The following is a 27,988-nucleotide window of genomic DNA, read 5'->3' as shown; positions in this document are numbered from 1 at the left end:
CCGGCAGTACTTCAGAATCCTCCGAGGCGTCCCTTCCCCCACCCCGCCCCTCCGAGGAGAGGCGGCTCCGCGCGCAGTGTGTGTACAGTTTGCATTGCCAACAACACGCGCGCGCGCCCGGGTGCGCGCGCCCGCCAGCGCACACTCACACACATAGACACACATACAGACACACACACAGATCCGGGTGGGGGGAGCGGCAGCGCGAGACAGCGCGAGCCTCCGAGAAAGCGCGAGACACGCCGGCGCGTGCAGCTCCGCGGCGGCCGCTGCGCCCCGGCTCGAGCCCCGCGCCACCCGCAGCCCGCCCGCGAGCGCCCGTCCCGGTTATTTATGCGGCGGCCGCGTCTGCTGGCTGCGGCTTCCTCCGGCCCCCCCCAGGGCGCGCCCCCCACTCGTGGCAGCAGCTGCCGGGACTCGCTCGTGGGTGTGTTGTTTGGGGGCTTCTGCCTCGGCGCCGCGGGTGCCACCTCCCGGGACGCTGCCCAGGCGTCCCAGGTCGCGGTAAGTTTCTTCGCCCTCACTCTGGCGCGCTGCACCTCCGCACCCCACCCCGTCCCAGCCACCTCCACGCCGGGCCGGGCTGCGACTTTACTCTACTGCGCGCTCCTCCCGCGGCGGCGGCGGCGGCGGCGGCGGCGGCGGCGGCTGCAAAGTTTAGCCCCAGCCGCTGCGCTTGGTGCGGCGGGGCGGGTGTGACATGTGTCAAATTTTGGCTCTGCGTCGGGGTCGCCTTCCGGACCTAACATCACCACTTGTTGTTCCTTTTCATTTTGCATTGTGATGGGGGAAGGGAGAATCGACAGAGGGGAGATTGCCTTTGGCTCACGTTTAATTTTTAGTTTTGAATATGCAAAATTTTTCCTCGTCCAGAGAGACCGCGGCTGGAGGAAAATGTGTGTCGAAACACCAGATGTGTGTTTGTTTACTCTTTTATTTTTATTGTTTGTTGTCTCTTCCTTCCCCTCCCTTCCCCCCTTCCCCCTGGGAGGAGAAACAACAGTAAAAACATCTGGCGGTTGGAAGCACACTATTGATCCAACTGCTGACCTTTATTTACTCAATTGGGCAAGTGCATGCTGCTCGTCCGTCTCTAAGTTAGGCGCTTCAGCGTTCATTTAAGAAGTACTTTTCTGGGAACTAGAGGCGGAGAGGGGACACAACTGTTTCTCCAGTAAAGAAACTCCTGGCCCCTAGTGATGCTTCGGGATAATGGTGCATCTTGACTGCTGCCCCCATCACGCTCTTTCCTCTGTCCACAGCACGACCCGCTTCACCCGGGATCTGTCCTAGTCTTACTTTTACTCTGCTTTGGAAAGGTCTCCTCACTCTGGGCGTAGGTTTAGGGTGAACTCGCGCCTCCCGGTTCTTTAGGGAGGGAATGTGGGAGGGGCGCGGGCACCTTGCGGAGAAAGGGAGGGCTTCTCGCTTGGCTTTTACCTGTAAGTCGGTGGAGGCCCCTGGCGAGCGGAGGGCAGTCGGTAGCTGGGGGTTGGCTTTAACCCGGGCAGAGCTCGTGTCCCGACGGCCCTTCGCGCTCGCCGCGGCTCACGTGCGGCGGCGGCTGCACGGCAGGACCCACTGGGTGGCCGGGCGCGCCGCCCGCGTGCCTCCCGCGCGCGTCTCCCCGCCCTGCAGGCCAGGACGCGCCCCGACACCCCGACCTCTGGGCGAGCGTCGTTGTGGACCCTCGCTTGTTGAGGGCGTTTGGGCCCGTCTAGAGCAGGGAGGAGAAGTTGCCCTACTATCCTCAGACTCTGAGATCTCTTAGGTAAGTCTCTCAGGGCACCTGGCGCGTGGGGTGACACCGATTAGGAGGGACCAGAGGGTAAAGACACGTGCGAGCCTGGGGCTTTTGAGAGCGCAACCGGTGCAAGTTTTGCGTAGGGACGACTCCAGGGAGGCCGAACTGGACACTGGCTCCTCAGACTCCGGAATCCCCAAGGAACGAGACCCCATCTGTGTATTTGTTTATTCGGCTTTTTAACCAACAGATTTAAACCACTTAATGGACAGCTGCTATCTGTAATGCTTATTCCCCCCCCCCCCCCCCCATTTTCTCTCACCACATGTTGCAGTCCAGTCAGTTTCTTGGTCTTGAGGATTATTCCTCGAGTACTGTTTGCTCCCAGGTGGGCTGGCATTCCGGACGTGGCCTGGGTGAGTGCTGAGAACTGGCCGGAGGGAAAAAGGGTGTGAGAGACCTGTGGGAGTGTGTAAGATGTGTACATATATAGTCATCATGGATTCAGAAGTGCTTAAAGAGCTACCTCCGCAACATGCCCAGAGTCTATTTGGAAGAATAATTAAGTAGTAGCAGGTAAGCCGAGGGGAGAAAGTGACGCCCTGGTGGCAAGTAGCTGAAGTGGACGTTTTCCAACTGGAAGTATTTGGAGAGATTAACTTTTAGAAAACAAAAGTTTGCCTGGAAGGCACCTCTTTGCATGCTCTCCTAACTCAAATAGTTTGGTTAGGCAGCCGCGGAGACTGGAGGGGTGTGTTTAATAGCAAGTCTATGTCACAGGTCAACACTGAAGCCAAGATGAGCTTTTAGATATTCTCCTCTTCAGTCTTGCATCGTGCGGTACCTTGGGAAATGTTTTATGTTGTCAAGGGGCCTGTTTATCTTTTCTGTCACTATGAGTTATGGATAAGTATATTCTCGGTGTACTGGAATTTTAAAATGTAGTGTTTGTTTAATACTGTTAATTTACAGTTTGGATTTATTTGTGTATACCATTAATAAAGTGGGTATAAAGTTATGTATATGATGATCATTAGGGTCCTAAGATTTCATTTTAGTTTAGAAGTTTTTTAAAAGTCATTTTTTCTTTCCTTCTTTCCTTCCCCTCTCCCATCCTCCCAGTTTTGTTACTTAAGGAGACCCAGGTTCAGTCCTTGTTCAATTCAGTACTTCCTTAAGAATCCCACTATTTCATTGTTACCCAAAACTGAGTGGAATAAGTATTTAATTGTGATTGAGTTACTAACTTTTAAAGAGGAGACTGGAAACCTGATGATACATCACTGTAGGTAAGTGAGGGAGGACACTCCATTTTAAAAGATCATCCAAAAGTTCACGTTTCAGTACAAGAATGCAAGAATTTTTAAGAGTATTTTCTTTATAATTCAATTTAAGGAGTGCAGTACATGCTTTCTTTTTATATACAGATAACTAAAATGTTACAATTGCACTACAGTGGATATAGAATAATCAAAAGAAATTATATACAAATAACAATTATGAACTATTCTTAACTGTTTTTCAAAATTCCTCAACTTACATTTTGAGATTTAGAGTGATGGACATTTTAGAATTGAATATTGCTTTCATAGAGTTCATACTCTGGAGTGGAAAGAGACCTTTAATCACATTATGACATGACTAGATTTATTAATGGTTGTATCTCAGTAAACTGTCATTGAAGTTTCATTTATTTGCACTGGTGATAGTACAGTGGTTTTGCTTTTACAAATAAAATAAAATAAATCCTTGTAATATTCTAGAAACCTAAATAGGGGGAAATTGTTGTATGTGGCACACTGTAAAAATAGGAAAAAAGGTGAACATTAAATTTACAGATAACTTGTAATGAGAAGTTCTATTCCTTTTGTACAAGCAAAAATTTAAAAACACAAACCAATTCTCTTTGTAGAGCTATTAGAATTATACTTTATGAAAGTATATTTAAATATGTGAAAATATCTTCATGGTTTGACTGAGACTCATAGGGCACATAACAGTATAATGAACATAGCCAGACAAATTTACCAGACATTTTTATTTCAAGAGAAAATGTGAGGGATACAGAACTCAATTACATAAAGGGCATATTATTTGTGATATTTTTAAGGATTTATAGCTGGCTGTGCCTCATCACCCTTGTCTATTTCTGTGTTGATAGTCTCATGTTAGATCAGCTATTAGTTGTAATACTGATAGAAAACTGAATGATGGAAGTGGTCACGTATTTTTTACCTCTCTAAATTAAATCAGAAAGAAGCCATTGACTTGTAAGAGAATGTCACTGAGAAGTTCTCTTGACATCATTGTTGCTAGACAAAATTGCAAACCACCACTGAATTTAGAAATAATAACAATTTCATTGCAATTACTGAATACTAATTCTTGGCACACACACTGTTTTTTTTTTTTCCCCCTTTAACTTTGTGGTAGATGGAAGTACTCTTAGTGATAAATGAATGGATCCAAAATGTTCTAACCAGTGCCCAGATTCACACTGCCCTTTAAATAAAGAAAGCCTGTTTCTTAAATTAGGCCCAGTGAGAGCTTAAGGTTTACATAGACTTTTCAAAGTAACCTTACTTATGTACCCCCTAATTCGTGGAGTTCTAACATACTTGATTAGACCCAACCCAAAATGATAACTGCTTATTTTCTTAAGGGTCTGCAAAAGCAATACAGGTGCTTACAACTTGCCTTAAACATACTCCAGTATTTACGATCCACAGATAACCTAGTGCCTAATTCAAATGTTATATGCCATAGTTTAGTTCTATTTTTCTTTAGATGACATAAATGTTTTCCTAGATCCAACTGTGTGTATTTCTTAATATACTTGGTTTCCAGTCCTATAACTTCCATAGTTTGTATAAAGTACTTTAAGTTCTTAGGTCTTTTTTTCCCCCCATGTGGCTTGAGTCATTTTCATTGATTTTTCTATGGAGTTGTTCCAGAAATTTAGCATCTTCATTTGTTTTTCAGAACTTCCAGGTGGACCCCATTACTGTGTTTTTCAGCTCCCTAACTAAGCATAGTTTGGGGAGTTGTCTAAAAGTACCATTACTTTTCTTTTTAAGTCCCACATTGTTTATGTGAAAATTCATTACTATTGAATTACATAAATACTCATATGGTAGAATATTTTTTTCCTGTAGAATATTCTTTCCTTGTAGGTATTCTTACGTATTAAAATAAATGGGCATTTACTTCCACTTGCTGATTTACTTTTGTCTTGTCATTACCTCTGATGTATTTTTGTATATATTCTTTTGCTCTGCTCAGTGTATTGATCCATCCCCCTCCCCCAAATTTCTAGACAAAACAAAAAAGGGAATAACGTTGGTGAAATATAAAGAAATATTGTGACTAATTAAGAGGTTAGTGTTAGAACATTGAGATACTGGAGAGAGGTCCTTAAAGAAGATTTAGATTCATAATGTTCCAACACTATTCATATTAAAATGAAAAGTAAACCTATATATATGTGGTGACTTATTTTCAGTATTTACTAAAACTGTTTTTTCTCTAAATAGATGCTTCAGCAGTTCTGCGTTTTCTCAAATGCGGCATTGTTAAGAATTGGCCTAATTCTTAGGAGAATAATGTTAACTTTGTAATGGGAGTGACTAGGAATTTGTGTTTATCTATACAGGTTTTTGCCAGGCAGCTAAATTAAGAGTATCATGGCTCAAAAATGAGCTATAATGGTATCACCCCTGTTTCACTTTGAACCCTAATACTTTTTCATTTTGTAATTATTAACTTTACTTACTCCTTACTGTATTTCTTCACCTGTCAACTTGCTTTCTATGAACAACTGAAATTCTAAATTACACTTGCTTATATAATTTTATCTAAAATTTTATTTAAAATGCATTTTCTCTGTAAATTATCTATGAAGGGCCAGGTTTAGCCTTTTAAATTCCTTGATATTTGAAATATGTGTTCTTGGACCTATACTCTACCAATATAAGTCTGTTTCCCATTCAGTTGTATACCTCCCTCTTCCTTCAATCCACCAAGGACTTCTAGAATATACCTTCCCATTATATTGATAAATATGTCTTCATTCCTGTCTCTGTGGCAAATTATTTTTATTAGCAAAGGCAAATAAAATTTAAATGTTGTAAAAGTATATGGCTGTGAAGCAAATGAATCCCCAGGGGTTTAAAAGCTCTCAGCAGTTTTAGTTTATTAATGTTGCTTAATTTCTCTTGATTTCTATCTTGGAAGGCTTAAAATATACTATGTGGAGGATAATGTTGATTTAAAATTTATTTAAGTTTTTAGTGTTTCTTTTTAAAGATCTATCTAACATAAGCCTAAAAGATTTATGCCATGAGAATGTTACACTTTTTTTTTTTAAAGGAAGTTAAGGAAATTTACTTTGAGTTCCTCAAATAAAGCATACTACTAGAAATAGTGTAAAGTTTTTCTGGTATACATTTCTTTCTTAACTTTTATAATGGCATTTTCTGTCAAAGTTTTTTGTATTATTTTAGTTTTGTATCATTTTGGTAGACATACACAGCTACAGCCATCATTTTACAACTTTATCTCAATTTAAGAAAAAACAAACTTTCTTAAAGTGAATTTTAGGGGGTAAGAAAAAAAATCAGCGGTAGACATATTTCAGAGAAAGCATTTATAAAATTTCTCACTGGCAGATAGCGAGGAGAAACTTATAGTACACTAATCCAAATAGCTTAACATCTTAGCATATGTAGACTGTCATAAAATCATCTCATTTAAAAAAAAAGATCCCCAACATCTTTAAGGACTATTCCTCACCATTACTTCACCCAAAGTTATGTTCCAGGATTTAGTTGATCTATATCTGTATGCCTGTAGCTAACTCTTCACTTCCTTTTTTGTCGTCCCCCCCCCCTTTCTGAGTCTGCCTTTAGTTTAGGTAAGTGCCTCCCCTCATCCCCCAAGCTCGTTTTATACATCTAGTTAGTACCACCACTGGTACCAATCTGATCAGGTAGACCATCATCTCCTACCTGAGTTGTTGGCAGTAGCTATTTATTTATCTCCCTTCTTCTCTCTCTAGGCAACACAGTCCGTTCTCCACACAGCAGAGTGATCTTTTAAAAATATGTGATTATGTCACTCTTTTCTATAAACCGTCCAATAGCTTATGTCCCTGAGAATAAAAGACAAAGACCTTACATAAGTCCATGTTATTTGACCCCTGTTACCTATCTGACATTCTTTCCTAACATTTTCCTCTTATTCAGTCAACTCTAGACATACTGGCTTCCTTGGTATTTCTCAAAACAGGATAAGCTGATTCCCACCACAGATTTTTTTCTGTGTTCTCTGTCTGAAATGCTCTACACTCAGATATCTTCATGAATTTCATGTCTCTGCTCAAACATACCCTTTTTAGAGAAGCCTTCTCTGACTGTCGTATATAAAATAACAAATACTCACTGGTCATGCGTTGTCACCTTTACCCAACATTAATTTTCCCCACAGCACCATCATCAGCTGACATTTTAAAAAGTTGTTTATTTATCACGTCTTCCTGATGAGAAAGTGTATTGCAGGGAGCCAAGGATTTCGTGCGTTCACCGTTCTAATCCAATGCGTAGAACAGTGCTTGGCACTGGGTAGCAGCTATAAAACTAAATATTGAATGAAAGAATGGATGAGTTGTCAGAGGGCCAAGAAATTACTTCTGTCTATATCATTAACTCACTTTTTGTGTAGCTGCAATTACTTTTCACCTTCCTTTTTCCTTTTCACTTATTTTATACCATGTCACATTTGGTAAACCATGTTCACTACTGTATTGACCAAGACATGGCTCCCCTCTCAGGTGGATACACTTCAAGTTCAATATTTTCTATCTCTATTTTATTCTGATCTGAGAAACAATAGTATACTTAGCTTTTGAAAGGTGTGAATGGATGTTTTTCTTTCTGGGCAACAACAAATGCTCAATAGTTGAGTGCTTCCATGTAATAATACTTAGGACAGTCCAAATGACGTTTCATCATATATTTCATAATCACATCTTAATATGAATAATATAAATAATGTCTATAGGTATTTCTAATGGCTACGTTATGAACACAACATTGGCATACCAAGTATTTCTGAGATTGTCTGTGGGGAAGAATAGGAGGAAATGGGTTAAGCCAAGGTCTCTTCTGAAAACCTTTAGATTTAGATGGCTTTCCTCTCTGTGTTGGCACACACACCATAAGTTTACAACTTCTCTTTTGCCTCATTCTTTCAGTATCTACACTTAAACAGAGCAGATTGAGTACTTATGAGTTTTGGAAGGTCCATGTCTCCAAATTTAAAATCTCACTCTTGAGCTTGCCCAAATTGCTTTTGGACATCTATAACTAAGGTATGAATAAGTGATACAGCTCTCCATAAAACATCATACATATTCACAGATTCTTTTGCTTTTTAAGTTTTTATTTAAATTCCACTTAGTTAACATACAGTATAGTAGTAGTTTCAGATGTACTGTATCACTATAGTCAATACTTCCATTCAGCCCCCAATGCTCCTCACAAGTATACTCCATAATCCCCATTGATTTTTTTCTTCCAAACCTAATGCTCTATAGATCTCCTTCCCACATATTATGTCCATGTTTGGAATATGCAGTAACTCGTTCAGCAATTTTATTTGAAATACCTTGAGAATAGAGAAAGGCATTTATCATCTTTTCTATTGATGTTAAAGGAGGAGGTCCTCTTTGCCTCTTCTCATTTTTCTTTTTCTCTTTTCCTTCCTCCAGACTGAATTATGAAATCTTTCACCATCATTCTGATATTTTATTATACCATCAGTGAATATGTAGCCCTCGTAAAACTGTGAAGCTAGGCAAAGTGGGCTTTTGTTACATGATTACCCCAGTTTCCCCTTTAAAAAAAATTACTAACTTCTCCTCCTCTTCTCCTGCTCCTTAGACACCCAGTGCCCTCCATGCTGCCATTCGGCTACTCCAAGTTCCAATCCTTTCCTTGTCTTGAGAAGGACATTTTGTATTAAAGTACTTTTTTAGTAATAATGCATTTTAGAATGCGAATGAAGATAGATCCTTCTGGAAAGTATAATTATTACCACAGCTAGTAAAATAGCTGCTTGGTTTACTATGCAGAGTTCCATGGTAAGTGCCAGGAGACCTGCATTCTGGTACTTGGTCTGTCTGTAACTGTTGTGTGGTGGTGGGTGGGTTAGTTCCTCCAAAATGAAAAGGAACATGAATTAGTTTTTAGGTTACTTTCAACTCAAATCTTTTTTGAAATATGTAGAATCAAATTTGAAGCCATGAACATGTTTTGTCTTTACTACCATAAACACACACATAAGAATGAATGGAAGAAAACGACCACTGCCTAAAATAAAAACAATTAAAACTAATTAAAACTAACAACAATTACCACACGTAACTTTGCTTATGAAGCTCAGGGGGGCTCAGTTAAAATTTAAGAGTAATTTTTTTCTACTATTGTAGCGCATTGAGCATTTTCACATCGCTTCCCCCCATCTCCGTCAGGAATGGAGCCTCCTCTTGTTTAACCAGAAAGCTCACACAGCAGAGAAGGGAGAGTGCATGTGAGGGTGATCATGTTTGGGTTAAGAAGAATAAATAACCACCTGGCGTTCTCTCCCCTGAGGTGCGTCATTAACTTTCCCCAATATTAATTTCTTCACAATTTTGTCTGGTCCTGTGCTCATTCATATATTTAGCTCGAAGTGTCACCAGTCCAGAAATAAGATGTGGAGTTGGATAAGCTGTTTGATAAACTTTGTCTTTTAAAATTAGAGCTCCCCTTTTTGATGGACTTCACACACACAGACATACATTTTTAGAACCCACATAAAATGTCGGGCTGCCACATGGTCCAGCCTATGCATTGTGCGGCATTAAAGGAAACACAACTCCCAGCTGTAGGAATACTACATGTCTTTGCTGTAGTTTGGCTTAAAGGGAGTGACACGGTTTTATACAGTGTGCCACATAGGAAGTTTTGCCCCAAATCTCTTGAGGCGTCTTTCTTCTTCTCCTGGGCACTGCTAAAAAGTTTTTAGAGCCTCATCTAGATCATTCCTCTATTGCTTTGCTGCCCCATCCCCCAGTTGTGCAGCACATACATCATATCAACTATACACACCCCATGGAGTGTGCCATCCAATGCAAAGTGTGGTCCCTTTCTTTATTCTGGCTGCTTTTCTTGTGGCGATCAAGGTTTGTCTTTATGCAGACGAACAAGGAGAACAGCAACAAAGCATTCTTCTCTGAATGTAAAGGATTATAAATTGTGGTAGGTTTTAGCTGTGATGTAAGCTTGCAGACGTTCCCATTTCAATTCTACCTTGTCATATGTTACTGAGAATGCATATTCCTGTAACTAAAAATATAATTCATTGGACGGCTTGACTTTGTGTTGTCCCATATACCATAATTTTAAATCTATAATTTTGATCAATTTGTAATATTTCTTTCTTTCTGGAAAAGTATGCTTTTAAGTGAAGTTCTAATTCTTTGCTGTTTTGTAATTTTTAAGAATGTCAAACTATCCCACGCCCTACATGTCTGTTGCTCCTACCGTTCCACAAACAGAAGAAAGGCAATGTCATTTGTTATGTCTATTGGTATTTGATTTTACAAATCTATTCTCTTTGGTATCCTTCTGATTGTATCGTGAAAATATGTTGTTTCCACTAGGCTGCAACAGTGCCAGATTCTAAAATATGACTAAGTACATGCTTACTCATATTACTGTATTAAAAGGAACATTGTTGTTACAAGTTTTGTTTTTATTTTGAGAGACAACTTGTTTTTCTGACTATATAAGATCAAATTTTAAGTGCAGATGTACAATGAAAGAGAATACATGGTAACAAGCTATGAATACATAACTAACAAAAATATTTAATGTTTATTTTCTTATTTCTAGGATTATGTTTCTTATGAGAGTATATTTAAGAGATGGAATGTGGATGAATAATTTTACTTTTACATGTGAACTCTTCATTGGAAGTAAAAATGTATTTGATTGTTTTTAAAAACCTATTTGGCTATACATTTGACGTTTCACTGTAAAAATAAAGTATTGGTGGGACACCTGCATGGCTCAGTTGGCTGAATGTCCAACTCTTGATTTCGGCTCAGGTCACGATCTCATTGTTGGTGGGTTTGAGCCCCGCATTGGGTTCTGTGCTGATAGTGCAGAGCCTGCTCGGGATTGTCTCTCTCCTTCTCTCTCTCTGCCCTTCCCCCACTCGTGTGCTCGCTCTCTCTCTCTCTCTCTCTTTCTCAAATTAATGAAATAAAATTTAAAAAAATAATAAGATATTGGTTATCATACTGTAGAAATGATTCTGGTAATTTTTTCTCCTTTTATTGTGTCATATTAATGACACACTATTTTAATTATCTTTATAAAATTATTTTAAGCTCTTTAGTTTCTATTTTTAGTTAAAGATAATTTACGTATGGCAAAATTAACCCCTTTTTAGTGTAAAGTTCTGTATATTTTAACAAAATCATGTTACAAAATTTTTCCATATGGTTTTTTGTCACCCTTTTTTCCTCATCTTCCAGGCCCTGGCAACCATTGATCTGTTTTCTGTCCCTATAGTTTTGTTCTCTCAAGTCTGCTTTTTTTTTTTTAAGGCAAATTTTACACTGTATAAATTTATGGTGTCTAGTGTGTTACTTTGATATGTTTATATATCATAACATGATTGCCATTGTAGTGACATTTATCACATTACATAACTGTAGTGCCACATTGCTGTCTATATCCCATATACATTAGATCTTTATGACTTGTTTATAAGCAAGTTGCAAGTTTGTACCCTTAAGTGACATTAATCTTAATCCCTAACACCCCATCCCAGAGTAACCACCATTTTAGTTGGTGTTTTATAAGTGTGACTTTTTCAGATTGTATGTAAGAATCAGTACTTGTCTTTGACTTATCTCACTTAGCATAATGTGCTCAGGGTCCACCCATGCTGTCACAAGTGGCAAGATACCCTCCTCTCCTATGGCTGAATAATATTCCATTGTATACATATACCACATTCAAGTCTATCTTATAAATAGAATCATACAGTGTGTAGCCTTTGAGTTAGGCTTCTTTCACTTTAATTGTATGCATAATGCATATATGCACATATAATACCTTGGTCTTGCATATAGACCAAGGTGTCATTGGTATAGACCATTATATCATATGAATAATGCATATGAGACTCATTTATATTGTTGTGGTGTATCTTGTTTGCCTTTGCAATAATGCAGTTGCTTGTTCCTGTCATAATTTTTTCTGAGTTTAGAATTCTCTCATTTTTCATTCAAATATATTTTTATTTATTTTTTAATTACATTTTTATATAGCCTCAGATTTTATTTTGCCTTATAAGTTGGCATGGCTTATAAGTAAGAGACTTCACTGGGAGGTCATTTCTAAAAATTAATTTTGGGGTCTTTACCATAGTTCTCTTCCCTCATTCCTGCTCCCACCCCCAGTCTCTCTTGCTTTCAAACTTGCTTTCCTTGTTTCCACAGGAGTTCACTGGTCATGTTTTTTCACTCCTTGTCATCTGTTTGATTGGAAGATCTAAGATCCATTCAGGTAGCTAGTTCTTAAAGAAGAAAGAAGTTTGTCATCAGTTGTTTCATAATGTTTTGTCATTTATTCATTCACTTGTTTATTCCTCAGTTACTGATCATCCACCAATTTCTGCAAATGGCAAAAGAAGTAAGAAGAATCTAAGAATCCTAGAAATAAAAAGATCCTTTCAGATCATGAAATTCATTTTCCATTCTCCCTTCCAAGTCAGATGGGAGACGGGGCTAGGGTTTACTCTCCAGGAGCCTCTGTCAAATTGCCAATGGACTGTAGTGTATGGAAAGGGAACAATCAAAGAGGTAAATCAGAGAGGCAGGTTGGGTGCTAATAACAAATTGTCAGTTTGAAGGGGCTAGCTGGGCTGAAATGGAACAGAAACCAGGGAGTGAAAGACAGGAGTGAAAATAGACAAGAAGCCTGGAGTAGCTTCCTGTGCAGTGGCTTTTTTTCAGACAAGAAGTGAGCAGTGAAAAGACATCTGAATGTGAAGGAGGTAGTCCCCAAGGCCATAAACCTGGCAAGTGGCTTTCAAAAACTTCCACGAATGAAAAGTTTGTTATCTTTACATCCAAGATTTGAAAAACTTTAATTGTTAAAAAGTTTTTCCTTACGTTGAATTGTGATCAGTTAGCCATTGTTTCCAGCTCTACCCTTTGAATTTACACAGAGTATTTCACGTTGATAACTTTGTAGATGTCTGAAAGTTTTCATTTCTAATAAATTTTTCCTTTCTTAGGCTAAAGAAGTCAAGTTTCTTCTGTTATACCTTATATAATATTTGGATGTATTTCATTCCTCACAGTTCTGATAACTCTCCTCTGGGTATGCTTCTGTTTGCCAAAGTTTTCCTTTAAAATGTACCCAGAGCTAAATACCAAACCAAGAGTGTTGCCTGACCAACATAGAACACATTGAAAATTTATCTCCATTTTTTTCCTCCAATCTAATAGCGATTCATTTTTTTTTAGTCATGTTACATTGTTACTAAATTTTTAATTAATTTTAGATAAGTTGCATGAATATACAATTTGAAGAGTTTGTTTTAAAAATAGGATTTATATGTCTTTTAAATTCTTTGTTTCTTTGTTTCTTTGTTTCTTTCTTTCTTTTGGAGAGAGGAAGAGCACAAGTAGGGGAGAAGGGCGGGGGGTGGGGGAGAGAGAGAGAGAGAGAGAGAGAGAGAATCTTAAGCAGGCTGCACACGGAGCCTGATGCGGGGCTCGATTCTATGACCCTAGAATCATGACCTGAGTGGAAATCAAGAGTTGGACGCTCAACGGACTGAGCCACCCAGGCACCCTTTAAATTCTTCTTTTATAGTTCAGTTATTCAACATGTCAGGCTCTAAAAAAAAATTCCTGATTCTATTATATTTGTTAGTAATTGTGTCATTCATAATCTTGATTAATACATTTTATAGCTCTATTCAATTATTATAAAAATATTGAGCAGAACAGGGTTAAGAATGGAACCTTTACTAAAGTTAGTGAACGTGGAGTCTTTCACTTGTCATTGATCCTTTGGATGTGATTATTTACCCACCTATATACATTTGAAATTAATCATAATAATGGCTAGCATTCTTTGAGCAGTTAGTTTCAATAAGCATTCTCTAATCAGTTTGTATGCATTAATTCATTTAATCTTCATGATACTTCTATAAGGAGGTACTGTTATTTTCCCATTTTACAAATGGGAAAGCTGAGTTGTGGAGGATATGAAATTTTATTCTATTTGCAGGTTAACAAATTAGCCAGCCAGTGCTTTATAGATGCTTGTGGAAGACACACAACTTTGGGGTCAGAGACAGAGCTTTATTACCTCTGGTACAGTCAGCAGTGTGAGTTTTTTGTTTTTTTGTTTTGGTTCCTTGTCCCCCTGCCCCACTCCGTCCCACAGGAGTTCTATAGAGTGGCTCAGATTCATGCTGCACACTTGGTGAGTTGTATCACCCATGAGGAATGCCAAGTTTAGGAACCCAGATCTTTTATAATGGGCTGTAAGTAAACTTTTCTTTTGTTCCATAGGGAGATACTATTTCTGTCTTCAAAGGCTATTTGCTATACAAACATTTGTGGAAAGACAGTCCAGCACAAAAACTGCCAGTGCCTTTGCTCACAAAACATGCAGACACTTCAGAGACCCATGAAATTTGCCTCTTATCCCAGATATTAAGAAATTTCCCCAAAGTTACACAAATAGTAAGTGGACTTACCCCAAGTTGGCCATGAGAGACTTTTCTCTATATTTTTCTTGGTCCAGCTATTATACAGCTAATGCATTTCTTTGATTCACTCATATAGTAGCGTGTCAGAAAAGGAAACAAGGTTTGGCATGGCTTATTTTTAACAAATCCATGGCAGGTTTTTTTTAAAAAAAAATTTAAGTGCTCACAAACCATCTGTTTAGTAACCTGTTCTAGTTTTGTTGGGGAATAATGTCAAGATCACTGATCTTCATTTTCTAGAATCCTTTTACCTTAAAAAAATAAAACAGTATTTGCCCCTCTTAGGTGCTATGTCCTCTCTCCTGTTATTTGTAACTCTTTCAAGGTTATCAGCTATCATTCTGTTATAACATTTACTTTTTAATACCCTGAGATTGTAATCCGTTGGTCATGTATACATGAACTTATTTACAGTGACTCATTGTTCTCTTATTAATTCCCGAACTTTGATTCTTTATTAATCATATTTGATTTTCCATTTTAGGTTTCAACACATTCCTTTTTGGTGGAGAATGTAAAAACCACCTAAGATTCATCTCAGTTATATGATAGTATACCACTGTCATCAGACAGTAGGCTCATGTCTTCTTTAACATTTTTTCCAGTATCTAAATAAGATCTTGAAGTGTTCTTAGATTTTTTGAGGGTTTGGAGGGGGTTGCTTCAGCCCATTTCAAGTATTTATTAAAGCTTTGAGTCATGTTTCTGGACTGTTCCTTGCTATGGTAATATTACTTATGAGGTCAAATAATGCCTGTGTAACTCTGATTTTTTAGCTATTTTCTATTTTTTTTTCCTCTTTTTAGTGCCTTCTCAGGCTGACTGTAGGGCCATAAGTGCACTTTCAGTAATTCATAATTTCAGTAGATATTTATCCCAAGCCGTTTCTTATTTGCCAAGCTGTCATATATATTAGGAGCTGGCAAATTTTTTCTGTAAAAGACTAGAGAGTAAATATAAGTTCAGTGGGCCATAGGTCTCTGCCGCAGTCGTTCAACTCTGCCATTGTAGTATACAATGAACAATATGAACAATATTGAACAATATTGTTATGAACAATAACTAAGAATGTGGCTGTGTGACAGTAAGGTTTGTTTATATACACTAAAGTTTGCATTTTCATGTTTCATATTTCATATCATTTTCATATTTCACAAAATATTCTTTTGATTTTTATTCAACCATTTGAAACTGTAAAAAACCATTCTTACCTAACAGACTATCCAAAATCAGGCTCTGAGTCACATTTAGCCTATCGACTATACTTTGCTACACACACAGACACATACACACACACAGTTATTCATATAAATATAGACTTATCGTTTTTACTTCCGTTACAAAAATCCATGCCACATTTATTCACTGGCTTGGAATTATGACCTTAAAATTGACATGGACTTCTAAGAGTTCTGTGACAAAATCTTTCATGATAGTTCTTCCCTTTTCATTGCTATTAAGGTCAAAGTAGTAATTTTCCTCATTGCTTTTTAAGCCTTCAGAGAGAAGAAATTATTTGTATGTCAGTAATTTATTAGGTGCTCAATATTGTCATTATTAGTATCACAGTATAAATCTAGATAATAAGTACAGTGACCAGCCGAGTCATCAAAGGGTCTAGGTAGTGAACCAAGAATGTCTTTCACATTTTTCAGAGGTCAGGGCAAAACAAAGATGTCAGGAAGGTTCCGAGACAGGTAGAAGAGTCATGAATCATGAAGAATCACAACCAGTAGAGGCAACTTTAGTTTGAGACAAAGCTTTGGCACAACCAGAACCTTTTCTATACACTGGTAAGTGAGGATATGGGCAGACCAAACACGAGGATACAGTTAGATGTAGAGTGATGTAGATTAGATTACAGATTAGATGTAGAGTGAAGTCTTTGGCTGGAGTGGCAAATTTGAAAACTGGTCACATCAGTGCCCTCCATCAGTCAGATGACTGTTTAACTAGGTTTGCTCCTGTGTCTTTGCGTAAAGAGGATTTCCTACTATATTTACTTATGGTGACCCTGTAGCTAGGTTTTTCTGCTTATGTGTTCTGGCATTTCTTTATTTGTATTTTTTAAGTTAACTAAAGCTAATCTTGCAGAGTCTGTCTTGGGGAGTGCTTCTGTTCTTATTTTTGGTGTAAACTTTGTAGATTACATAGTTTCAGCTGGAGGAGATGAGAAGACGGATGAAAAGACTAAGAATGAGGAATAGTTCTTTTCCTTGATGTTCTTTCTTCCTTGCTATGGGCAAGTCCACAAATCTCAGTAGCTAGTAGACTGCCAGAATCTTTTTTTTTTTTCCTTCAGAATACACATCTCTCTTTTTGACAGGAGGCCTGATTTGAGGTAATATTTGTTGCTTTATCATATGAAAGAGTTGTGTATTGAACAACATCATTTCTTTATTTTTTTTCTTGGAATTTTAATCCTTTTTTGTTTCCACTGTTCACTGTTTTGAATAAGCAGTTTGTGATTTTTGATGCCCACCTAACTCAAAATACCCTTTCCTCCTAACATTTCCCTGTGACCTCATCTTGAATTCTCCTTGTTTTCTGTAACCTAAAGGTACTTATGTGAACTCTTTTCTTACCATTTTAAGGCATAGAGAACATTCCTCTGTCTCATGATACTGTATTTCCTTGTGAAATATTTTAGCTCAGAATTATATGAATGTTATATTTCTGAGTATTAAAAATTTTTGGTTTGCTGGCCTAGGTGGTTGCCATCATCTTGAATGAGAGCCCTTTTGAAAAGAATGTACTGCCTTACCAAAGTCATCATCAGAATCACTTTCAGAAGAGAGAGGTTTCAAATAAAGCAAGAAAAATACAGGCAAATCTCTTTTAGAGTTAAGACAACAATAAGTGAAATATTTATGAGCCAGGGCTTGGCTGTAAGAGAAAATACAGACAAGCCTGTGGTTTCATTACATTACTTACAGGATTTGTGTGACCTAAAAAAAAATGGAAAGTGCAAAAAAGACCTAATGCAGCCAGGTATGGGGGCTGCTGGAATATGCATCGCTAATGAACTATTCTGGTCTTCCTCAGAGAGTGAGGTGTTCTTTTGATGTTTTTTGAAAATGTTAATTGCGAATGATGAAATACAACTGGAGGAAAAAAATACTGTTCGATGACATAGATGATATAAATTTAAGACAACTTGAGTTAAAAAAACTATTAATATGTATATTTGTAGCCTTTATTTCTGTAAATAAAGAGCTATGCTGTTATTTGTGGCTTTTAATCCCATTTTCAACAAAACGTTTAGTCATTTTGACTAGTTCTTAATTTAAATTTCAGTAAGTGGTGGTAAAAGTTAAAGTAAGTTTAGAGTGTTTTTGAATGTGGCAGTTGAATGCTCCTCTGGCAAGTACCTAGGTAAAGTAGGACACACCAAGCTAAGTACATTATTAGTTGAGGAAATTGTCTTTACTGCTAGAAGATAGAAACATTTATTCAAATAGAGATCTAATATGTTTGCACGTGGTAAGTTTATAAAATGTTTTAGATGAAGCTGTTGCGGATGTATAAATGTATAAATAAGTGAAACATTCGTTTGAGATAATTTTGCTGGTTATAAGAATTATTTGGGGAAAGCTGTTAAAATGCTTATTTGCAGGTCTGACATGAATTACTCTGACTCAGTAGTCTAGAGAGGGGTTGGGGTTAGGAGTCTGCATTTTTAGAAAATATCGTACATGATTTAAATAAGGTGGTATGAAGACCATGCTTTTGGAAACAGTGGAGTAAAATATTATATGGCATTTCTAAAGCATTTGGGGGGGGATATAGGGAATCAAAATGAAACCCAAACTCTACTGGTCATCAGAAATAAAATTGTGACTTAGAATATAAAATATATAACTATTCCTATGAGAGTACATTAATAATCTCTAAAGATCTAATGAAGAGTTTTACTTCTGGTATTTTTCTTGATCCAGTGAGCATTTTGAATTACTATTACTCATCTGAAAACAAAACTACAATGTCACATCCGGAAAACAAATTGTAGGAAGGAGAGAATACTATTAACTTCCTCTAAAGACAGAGACAAAGAAGTTCGGGGGTGGGGGCGTGGGGGAAGAGAGAGAGTAAGAGAGAGAGAAAGATGCAGGTAGATGTAGTTGTGTTGGGTACACATTTAAAGCCTGGGATGTTGGTCAAGTTGTGTGTAAGTTGCGTCCGTGACATTTCAGTTGCAGTAAGGTTTGCTTTTGCTTCATTGAGCTCAACTTATGCATTATCAAAGTGGTTGGCTTAAAATTACAGAAAATAAAATGAAGATTATCTAAAGAATTTCAGTAAGTCTTTTTCAGTCAAATGTATTTGAAGCGTAGTAAGCCATCCACAGTTTGTCAGTTGGCTATTTGGAATTGGGAGTAATAATTCTCACGGAAAGAGAATATTCTAAACATTGATTAATTTCCAATGGGAAAATTGATAGGAAATTGTGTTCTAATACTGTCTTGAATACAGAGAATTGATTTAGCTTATTTATTTTAAATGCTTGTGGTTTCTACAGCCTAGTTCAAGAGACTCTTCCCAGCCAGCTCTGGGATGTTTTTCGTTTTGCAAATTCTCCACCTCCTCAGAGAAGGTCTTAATCACCTGGTTTCTTTCTGAACCTAGTTCCTCCAGCCTCCCTCAGGAAATGGGTCTTCTCATACAGTTGACAGAGAGAAAGAATTTGTAATTTGAGGTACAGCTTTGGGTTTGGGGGTGAGCTAGACACCCCAAAGTTCTAATTGTATAGGATGGCTGATGAAGAGGGTAGAAAAGGAAATAAAGGAGGAAGGAAATAGAAAAAGGACTATCTTACCTTTGGGCTAGCAGTAAGCGTGCTGCCTGCATAGTCTTGGGGTCACAGTTGTAGCGGGGGAAAGTGGTTTGGTCACAGACCCTATCTTCAGCAGACAGCTAGCTGGAGTGCTTGGGCAGTGCAGGGATCAAGAGCCAGAACCAGTTGGTTAATAATCCTCACTCTAAGAGCACAAACTCTCTTAACCAGCCAGAACAAAGCCAAACAAAAAGCCCTGGGAAACAAAAGTGAGTCTGCTAATCTTTTTATTGCTGAATTCAGATACTTACCCGAAGTTCTGTAATGACCTGACGATGGACACGTGAATAGCAGTACTAGCATTTCATATTTGTGAAACATTTTATAGCTAATAAGGCTCTTATATTATCTAATTGGATCGTTAAACTAATTCTGTAAGATAATTAAGGCAGATATTATATTACAAGATCTCTGTAGATGAGGAAATACTAGCAATTATTATTTACCCAAGGTTATATAGCTACTATATAGTGAAGCCAAGAGTGAGTCATCTCCCTCTCCCTAGACTACTGCTCTTTCCTCTGTGTATACCACATTTCTTCTCATGGATTGGGCATCTGAATCTTCAGAATGCCTCTTAGATGTTAACTGCCTGGAGGGCAAAGGCAATGTCTTCTATTCCTTTTGTAGTTCTTTGTAGCATGAGTGCACACAGTGGAGGCCCAGCAGGAATATTTGTCAACTAAGATGTGGGTTTGACATCATGGCAAGAGGAGGGCTTGGCATTAGACAGACGGAGAGCAAATCCTAGGCTCAGCCCCATGCTGGCTGTGTGATCTTGGGCAAATTATCTGATCTCTGAACCTAAATTTTTCATTGTAAAATATGGATGAAAATTCTATTACTTGTATGAACTAAAAATATTTTTAAAGCTCCCCACACAGCAGCTGCCAGATAGTAGATGCCTTCTCTTCAGTGTTTAGCACTGATCTTATTTATGACTGCCTTTTTTTCCTAGCTCCTCCTTCCACTTTTTTTTTCCTTGAAAGAATATTTTGTTTGTCAGCTATACTTTGTATGTTTTTCATCTTAAACAGTGCTAGGGTGCCTGGGTGGCTCAGTCGATTAAGCATTCAACTGACTATTGATCTGAGCTCAGGTCATGATCTCATGGCTCATGAGTTCAAGCCCTGGGTCGTTGTCAGCGTGGAGCCTGCTTTGGATTCTCTCTCTCTCTCTCTCTCTCTCTCTCTCTCTCTCTCTCTGCCCCTCCCCTGCTCATGTTCTCTCTGTCTCAAAATAAATATACTTAAAAAAAAAAAAACGGTGCCAAGGTTTAGGATTGGGGCAACCCTTTCTGCTAAAAGAGCATCCCTTATATCTGCCCCTGTGAATTTTGAGGAACTGGAAGAAAGGAAAGTATGCAATTTACCAGAAGCAAATATATTATGTTCCTCATTTTCTTGCCCCCTTTGGTCAGGCAGTGAAGTTTAAAGCAGCTGATGTAGGAATATTCTTGAGAGGAAAATCTGACTTTGTGGATGTGCTCAGAAGTCAGATATTATCTCTGCCTGAATCAGTATATCCTTGGAAGCTTGAAACCTGAAACTTACAAATTAATTTTGAATTTTGTTTGTGGTATTTGCAAGTGAGGTTACAATGGTTTATTCATGAAGTTCTCTGAAGCTATTAGATGTGGCAAAAGTAGATGTCCATTGTATTTTAAGATTGTCTCAGTTTTATATTATTTTTTATATTTATCAAAGCCTTAGACCTTATTGAGTGGCTTTTAAACATGTCTTTAGATTAATAAATTCATCACTCCATTGAAGTCTCATTTTCTGGAGGAATATGTTTTGTAAGCAATATTATACAATAAATTTAAAAGATTCCTCCTTTCCAGGTATAATTTTGACTCCCTGTTAGTATTTTTCTTGTATTCCATTGGTGGATTTGGATAAAGCTATTTCCATATAATTAAATCTGGTATGTTAGGTAATTTCTTTTGTAGGGTTGCTGCTCTCCTGTTCCGGGGAGCTCGTCCTGGGCCTGGGAATTTTCTCTAAACTTGGCCTGGTTTTAAATTTAGGAAGCTAATTTTCCTGGTTCTGAAATGGAGTAATTTTCTATTTTTGTGATAAGTCTAGTTAATTACCACTTTTTATTGGCAATGGAATCTTCTCCTTTGCATCTAATGGTCCAGATCATTGTATTCTATGATGTGAGCTCTTCACAGCATGCTGCTGTGGCCCTCTAATACACAAGCCTCTATATTCTGTCAGCTGTCATTTTACATGCACACAGAGGAAATTAGTTGGAAAATATTGGACTTTCTGGGTTTCAGGCAGTAAGGAAGCACTAGGAAGAGTGTTTGGAAGATACTTCATACTCATATGTCTTCTGTCTCCTTCAGTGCTAGGAAAATATGTTGGATAATTTAGTCAAAGAAGCACAATCCCTTTTCCCATTTGTCTGGAAATAATTATTTAAAGGCGATATGTGCTCAGTGGAAGAAAGGTTTGGCAAGTAGTACATATTCTTTAGCTCGTCGATGTTGGGAGCATGTGTTAGTGATCCTTTAATAAAAAGCACATGCTCAAAAAGTGGTTACTGTGTGTGTGTAGTAACTATTCTTAAACAATATCGTGTCATGGGAGGGGCTTCATTTCGAGTGGGAATAATGGATCAATTTAAAACCAAAGAACATAGTTTGGAATGGTGTTTTTTAATATCTAATCCAGCCCTAAAATATCTATTCATAAAATATGGAAGGTTGGGAATCCATTGTACATACTTAGAGGCCATCGTCAGTAAAATTCTAAAGTAGACAAATGGTGAAATTAGTGTTAATTAATTTAAATGTGGATTTAGCAAATAGAGAAAGATAAAAATAAAACTACTTAGACACAGCCACATCACCTGATAAAAATGTCAACATATTTGCCACTTCTTTAAAGTTTTTTTCCACATACTTACCATGTTTACTTACTGGACCAAAAAAAAAAAAGTGTGAACCCGGTTGAATGTTCAATAAAAGTTCAGAATTATAATGTTTATTTTTGCGACCTCATCTCTTTTTTGTTACCTTTAGGGTTGGTCTCCTTAGACTTAATTGACTTGACTTTATAAAGTATTACTTAACTACAATTTAGACAAGAATTTTTATTTCAGGACCAAGACCAGTGTCTGGCACAAAGTGTGGTGAAGTTCTGAATGCAGGTAAACTTGTCTGTTCTTCTCTGCTTGGAGTCTGCTCTCCTCTATAAGCAGCCATTTATGACTTTAGTACTTCAGTTTTTTTGCTTTGGTTAATACTTTTATTGGCAAGATAATATGATTTATTTCAAGTTTTAAGAACTAGTTTTTGTATTCAGCGTAACATTCTTCTTCCAGCCATTAGACCTGATTATTCTTTTGGTTTATATCTTAGAATTAAGGTGTATAGGATTGTATCGAAATGCAGATTATTCAAGTGTATTTTTAAACGTAAGAATTAGAGAGGTGCCTGGGTGGCTCAGTCGGTTAAGCATCTGACCTCAGCTCAGGTCATGACCTCACAGTTCATGGGTTCAAGACCTGCATCTAGGCTCTGTGCTGACAGCTCAGAGCCTGGAACCTGCTTCAAATTCTGTGTCTCTTTCTCTCTGTCTCTGCCCCTCCCCGACTTGCATTCTGTCTCTCTCTCTCTCTCTCTCTCTCAAAAACAAACGTTTAAAAAAAATTAAAAAAAAATTAGAATGTGTATTTAAGGTAGTCTCTATACACAGGATTTTATTAATACTATTAATTTAGCAACATTAATCATCATAATATTCTTTAATTTCCTAGTTTTACATCATAAATTTATCTATTAAGGTTATATTTTAAAATTGTTTTGTTGAAAAGTTACAATTTATCAGCAGACCTGTGTTATTTAGAAATTAACTTCTATATATCTAAATACCTATATTAGTTTAAAGATGTTTTATTTCATTGCTACATATAATCTTGTTAAAACTAGGTTATGTACAATGATGAACTGTATCTAGTAATATTTGTCTGCCTTGTTTTTGGGGAAAACAAATAGACCTGCACATTTAACATATGAAGCACTCACAAGATTATAATTTAATAAAACAATAAACAAGAGAATACCAAAACTTTAGAGATTTTACTTGATTTTTTTGAGGAAATAAGCACTTTTTTATCCTCATCCTAATTGAAAACTGTGATCCAGTGGTTTAAACCCCAAACAGGTGCCAAAACTTTTGTTGTCCTTCAATTTTGTTTACTCAGTAAAATCGAGACATTCCAAAAACATAGTGAATATGTTGCTGTGTGATATTTGTTGACTTTATTAATCTATTTTAAAATAAGCTCATTATTTCCTAGTATAGTTTAAATTATATCTATGTCATTGATAAAAGTGGGGACAATTTCTTTAATCAGTTATATTTTTTTATTCTAGTATCATATATTATGTACATAGATGTCGTTAAGGTCATACATTCTATCTCATTGTCATATTTGTAATAATATAAACCAAAATAACAATATAAGTATTTGTAGAGCATGATTGCAATCATAAATGAGAATGCATTATGTCAAAATGCAAAGAATAAGTTTTGAAAGTTTGTCTTTCACAGAATTGAGGCTGCCTGAACAGACTTTACATTGATTTTATGAAAGAGCAAGTAGATGAGTCATCTAAATTTTGTAACTTTAGGAAATCAAGAGCTCTGTTAGTCACTATAGAATTTGAAAATGCTGTATGATTTAAATGTTAACCTTAAGTCTTAAATGTAAATCAACACATTTATTCACACCTTAGCTCTTCTCTTACAGTTTGTTTTTCCTAAAAATGATTAAAGGAAAAATTCTCTGAAATCCTGTTTTTTTCAAACAAGGTGTATGTAATTTATTTGTTAACTGTTAAATATCCGTCAGAATAGTTATGGTCTTAATTTCATCTGAATGGAAATCTCATATTTTAAGATAGAGATCTCTTTTATTTCCATGAGAGCTTTAAGAATTTAGGATTTGAGCATTTGCTGTGACATATGGTGCATTTTCTGTCCTATTTTGTATACCAGCCCATTAAGAAGAGAAAGTGAAGTAAGTAATCTAAAAATAACTCTGCTGTTGGCCTAATTTAACAAAAAAAAAAAAAAAAAGTCTTCTGTGCATAAGTAAAGTTCTACATTTTGTCTCCCCTGGTGGAAAATCTCTGAAGCATTTTGCCACCTATTCACAGAACAACATCTTGTTTGGCATCATAATCACAGCCAGAAGGGCTCTCTTGACTTTTTTATAGTTATGTGTGCTATCCCTAGTCATAGTGCAAATCTTATGTGTCCAAAGAGACCCACCTTACCTGTTCAGCCACCCTCAAGTCACATGTACACACACCTTTTCCCAAAACACATTGATTTTCACAAAAACTTACAGTCTAAAATTAAATTTGAACTGGTGTTTTTAAAAAAGTCAATGAGATTAAAAAGTACAGATAAAAATCACAAGATGTATAGTCATGTCTTTAAAAGTTAATTTTTTTCCGATTCAACTCATCTTCGTCTTATCATAGGACATCTGAAAAATAGTAACATCTTGCAAGATGAAACAAGTTTAATGAATTTCTTTCTCCTTTACCCTTTCTTTGGTGATTTTTGCTCTTTTGTTTATATTATTGTTCTTTAGCTTAACATTTTTATACTTCTCAGCATCTTCTTGTCTTGCTCTTTGGTGTACTTAGTGTAGAAACCAGAAGATAATGGTCCTCTTTCTAACTTTAAGATTCTAGACATTTTGGACCCTTGTATGATAATACATTCAATAATGACTAGAGACACAAAGTATCTCAATAACATGAGTATGGGACATCAACAGTGGAATGATGCTTTTTCTCATGGTGGGGGAAGTAATTGGCACTAATGTTTTTAAAGGCTTTTGCACTTAAATTTAAAGGAATTTTTATTCCTTCCATGAGAGCTTTAAGAATTTAGGAGTGAGCATTTGCTGTGGCATATGGTGCATTTTAAATTTTAAAATACTTTTGAATCCTAGATAAGCATTCATTCACTGATATGTTGGACTAGTATGAGCTTAGAACACCCATAAAGGATATTTTAGCCCTTAAAAAGATAAGATATGGGGCAGATAGGAAGGAAACTTTGTTAAAGAATAACATGCTTCAAGTATTAGAAGGATTGGAAGAAGAGGTAATAGCCCCATTAGGAGCTGCTATCGTAGACTGTTAAGTTAATGGCCTGCAATGAATCACCCCTTCCAGTATCCACACCCTTCCATAGTAACTCTGGTGTGTGTGTGTGTGCGCGCGCGCGCACCTGTGACTGACCTTGACCAGTGGGACTTAAGCAAATGTGATGCAAGTAGAGAGTTGCTAAGTGCTTGCACATTGGAGCTTGCCTTCTTGGAATGCTGCTGTCACCATAGGAAGAAACCTGGTCCAGTCTCTGGGAAGATGAAAGACCACATGGGGAGATCTGGACAGTTCCAGGCCCAGCTGGCTCAAGTGAGTTCTGCCCCCAGTTGCCCTACCAGGTGAATGGAGCTATGGAGCTGCCTGAGCGAGCCCATACCCCATCAGTGTAATAGCCACACCGCTAACTCACAGAATTATGATAAATAAAAAATTGTTTTTTAAGCCACTAAACTGGGGGTTGTTTGTTATGAAGCAGTTGTTAAAGGATTCAGGAGCTTCTCCAGATGCATGATGCAGTACAGAAAAGCTAACACAATGAGAGACGACTACTAAAACCGAAGACATAGAGACCTATGGTTAAGCTCCTGTTTTGCCTCTGAGATTCCTGGTAGTTAAAGTGGAATGTAGTTAGTTACAGAATATCCATTTTGAAAAAGAGGGAAGAATAGCATTCTTCAGAAAAGGGAATGTCATTTCGTGGACTGAATTCTAAGAGATTTCTCATGTCAGGCCTTACATGGGAGTAATGAGTAATAGAGAGGGCTGTATCCTTGCCAACATTCCAGCAACAGATTTTTCTGAAGGATCCTCTTATGTCTGTTTCTGTAAAACCCAAAGATATATTATTAAAGCACAACTCTGAGCTTGATTGTGTGAGGGACTAAGACGTACAGTACTCTTCCTTATTTCAGTGTTCCATAGTTACCTGTGAGACTTTATTTTCATTTCAGTTAAATCCTTTGAAACAACTACAAATTTATGTTTTTAATCCCTAACTTCTCCCTTGTGCTATAGATAAATGCCTCCAACAATGCACTGTGCATCTCTTGCTGAATATTCTTTCTTCTTTGATTTTTTTGGTTGGAATGTAAGGTAATGCTTTATTTCCAGGAGGTTAATTGTGTTCTTCCTAGCTCTGCATTGCCTTCTAGTTATTGATGTTCAGCTCCCAGAAAGAACCCAGTACTAATGGTTGGTGGTCTCGAGTCTGTTTGCCTGAAAATACTGCAGTCATAGAATTCTAAAATTTTGACTTGTATTAGAGTATAAGAGACTGAAAATAGTAACCAAATAGAAAGACAAATCATGGAAGAAGAACCGAAATAAAAGTGAATTGTGTTCTCTACTTTTAGCAATTGAAAATTTATAAATTTTGTGTGAAACAGAAGATAACATAACACTTGTTTTGTTTTGAATCACTGAATATTGTCACTTTACTTTTTAAATATTACCACATTCACTCTAATTTTCCCTGTCTCCAGGACCACTATCAGAGTCTAAGACACTTTCAACTCTTGCTTGAACTAATGCAGTAGTCTCTTAAAATATGTATTAACTATACATATTTCTGGTATGTTTTTTTTCCTATTTTATCATTTCCCCCCTTGCTGTATCAGTGCCTGTCAGAGTGCAGGCACGTGGTAGTTACTTAATACATATTTGTTGAACGAATGGATTGGTTCTTCACGGACACTTTTATACTTTGTTGGCAGGTGCTCTGGCATAGTAGCCAGAATGATGTTTAGAAAACACTTATTTTCATACCATCCCTTTGGTTATAATAGCTCCTCATTTCTCTTAGGGGAATGACCCAAATTCTGTTCATTGCGTGTTTTGGAGTTAAGAATTTTAAAATACACACAGTGGATAGTTTGAGAAGTTAACAAGTAGCACCATTGGAGCAAACCCAGATGCCATTTGCAGAGTGAGCCTTACGGCCTTGGGAGAGGGAATAGGTCTGTGGGTTGGCTTTGTCCCTGGGTGCATAAGTTCCTTGGAGAGCCACCCAGGACTGGACCAGTGAATCTACTGGGGAACCAGAGTGGCAGAAAAAGCAGTTACAAGGAGGAAAACTGACATGCTTTTTGGCTTACGATGACTTTCTTTACTTTTAGCCCTTTTCTGGACTTGCTTTTTGCTGGCCATAATAAATACAGGTTACATAAAATAAATGACCAAGGGAAAAGAAATTTAGGATGATTCTAATATTATTAAAATCAGAATTTGAATTAAAAAATTGAAAACATTTAAGACATTCAAATTGAAGCTCTAAAGAAATTGAATGTGATAGCCATAAACGAGAATGGTAGGGCAAGAAAAGATGAGACTACAATGCCAGAAAATAAAGGTAAGAGTGAAAAGCTACAAGAATAAGTGTGTGATGCTTAAACAATTGAAGCTAAAAAGGGAGACAAGAGAATAGAGT

General features: G+C 37.3%; 1 protein-coding gene across 8 annotated transcripts in view; it reads left to right on the top strand.

Annotated features, from left to right (window-relative positions):
- The first annotated feature begins 390 nt into the window (after positions 1–390).
- Positions 391–27,988, top strand: part of FOXP2 (forkhead box P2) — a 568,827-nt gene continuing 541,229 nt past the window's right edge. For 5 of the 8 annotated variants that reach the window (XM_058724538.1, XM_058724535.1, XM_058724536.1 and 2 more), the window contains exon 1: positions 391–504. The gene's annotated coding sequence lies outside the window, so the exon portion shown is untranslated. Of the gene's footprint in view, positions 505–1,656; positions 1,772–22,415; positions 22,581–25,793; positions 25,873–27,988 lie in introns of those variants that run through there. The other 3 variants (XM_058724528.1, XM_058724530.1, XM_058724529.1) reach the window with 3 other exon arrangements.

The sequence above is a fragment of the Neofelis nebulosa genome, chromosome 4 (assembly GCF_028018385.1).
Source record: "Neofelis nebulosa isolate mNeoNeb1 chromosome 4, mNeoNeb1.pri, whole genome shotgun sequence".
NCBI classification, from domain to species: Eukaryota; Metazoa; Chordata; class Mammalia; order Carnivora; family Felidae; genus Neofelis; species Neofelis nebulosa.
The sequence above is the reverse complement of the archived record's forward strand: the minus strand, read 5'-3'. Positions and strand labels throughout refer to the sequence as shown.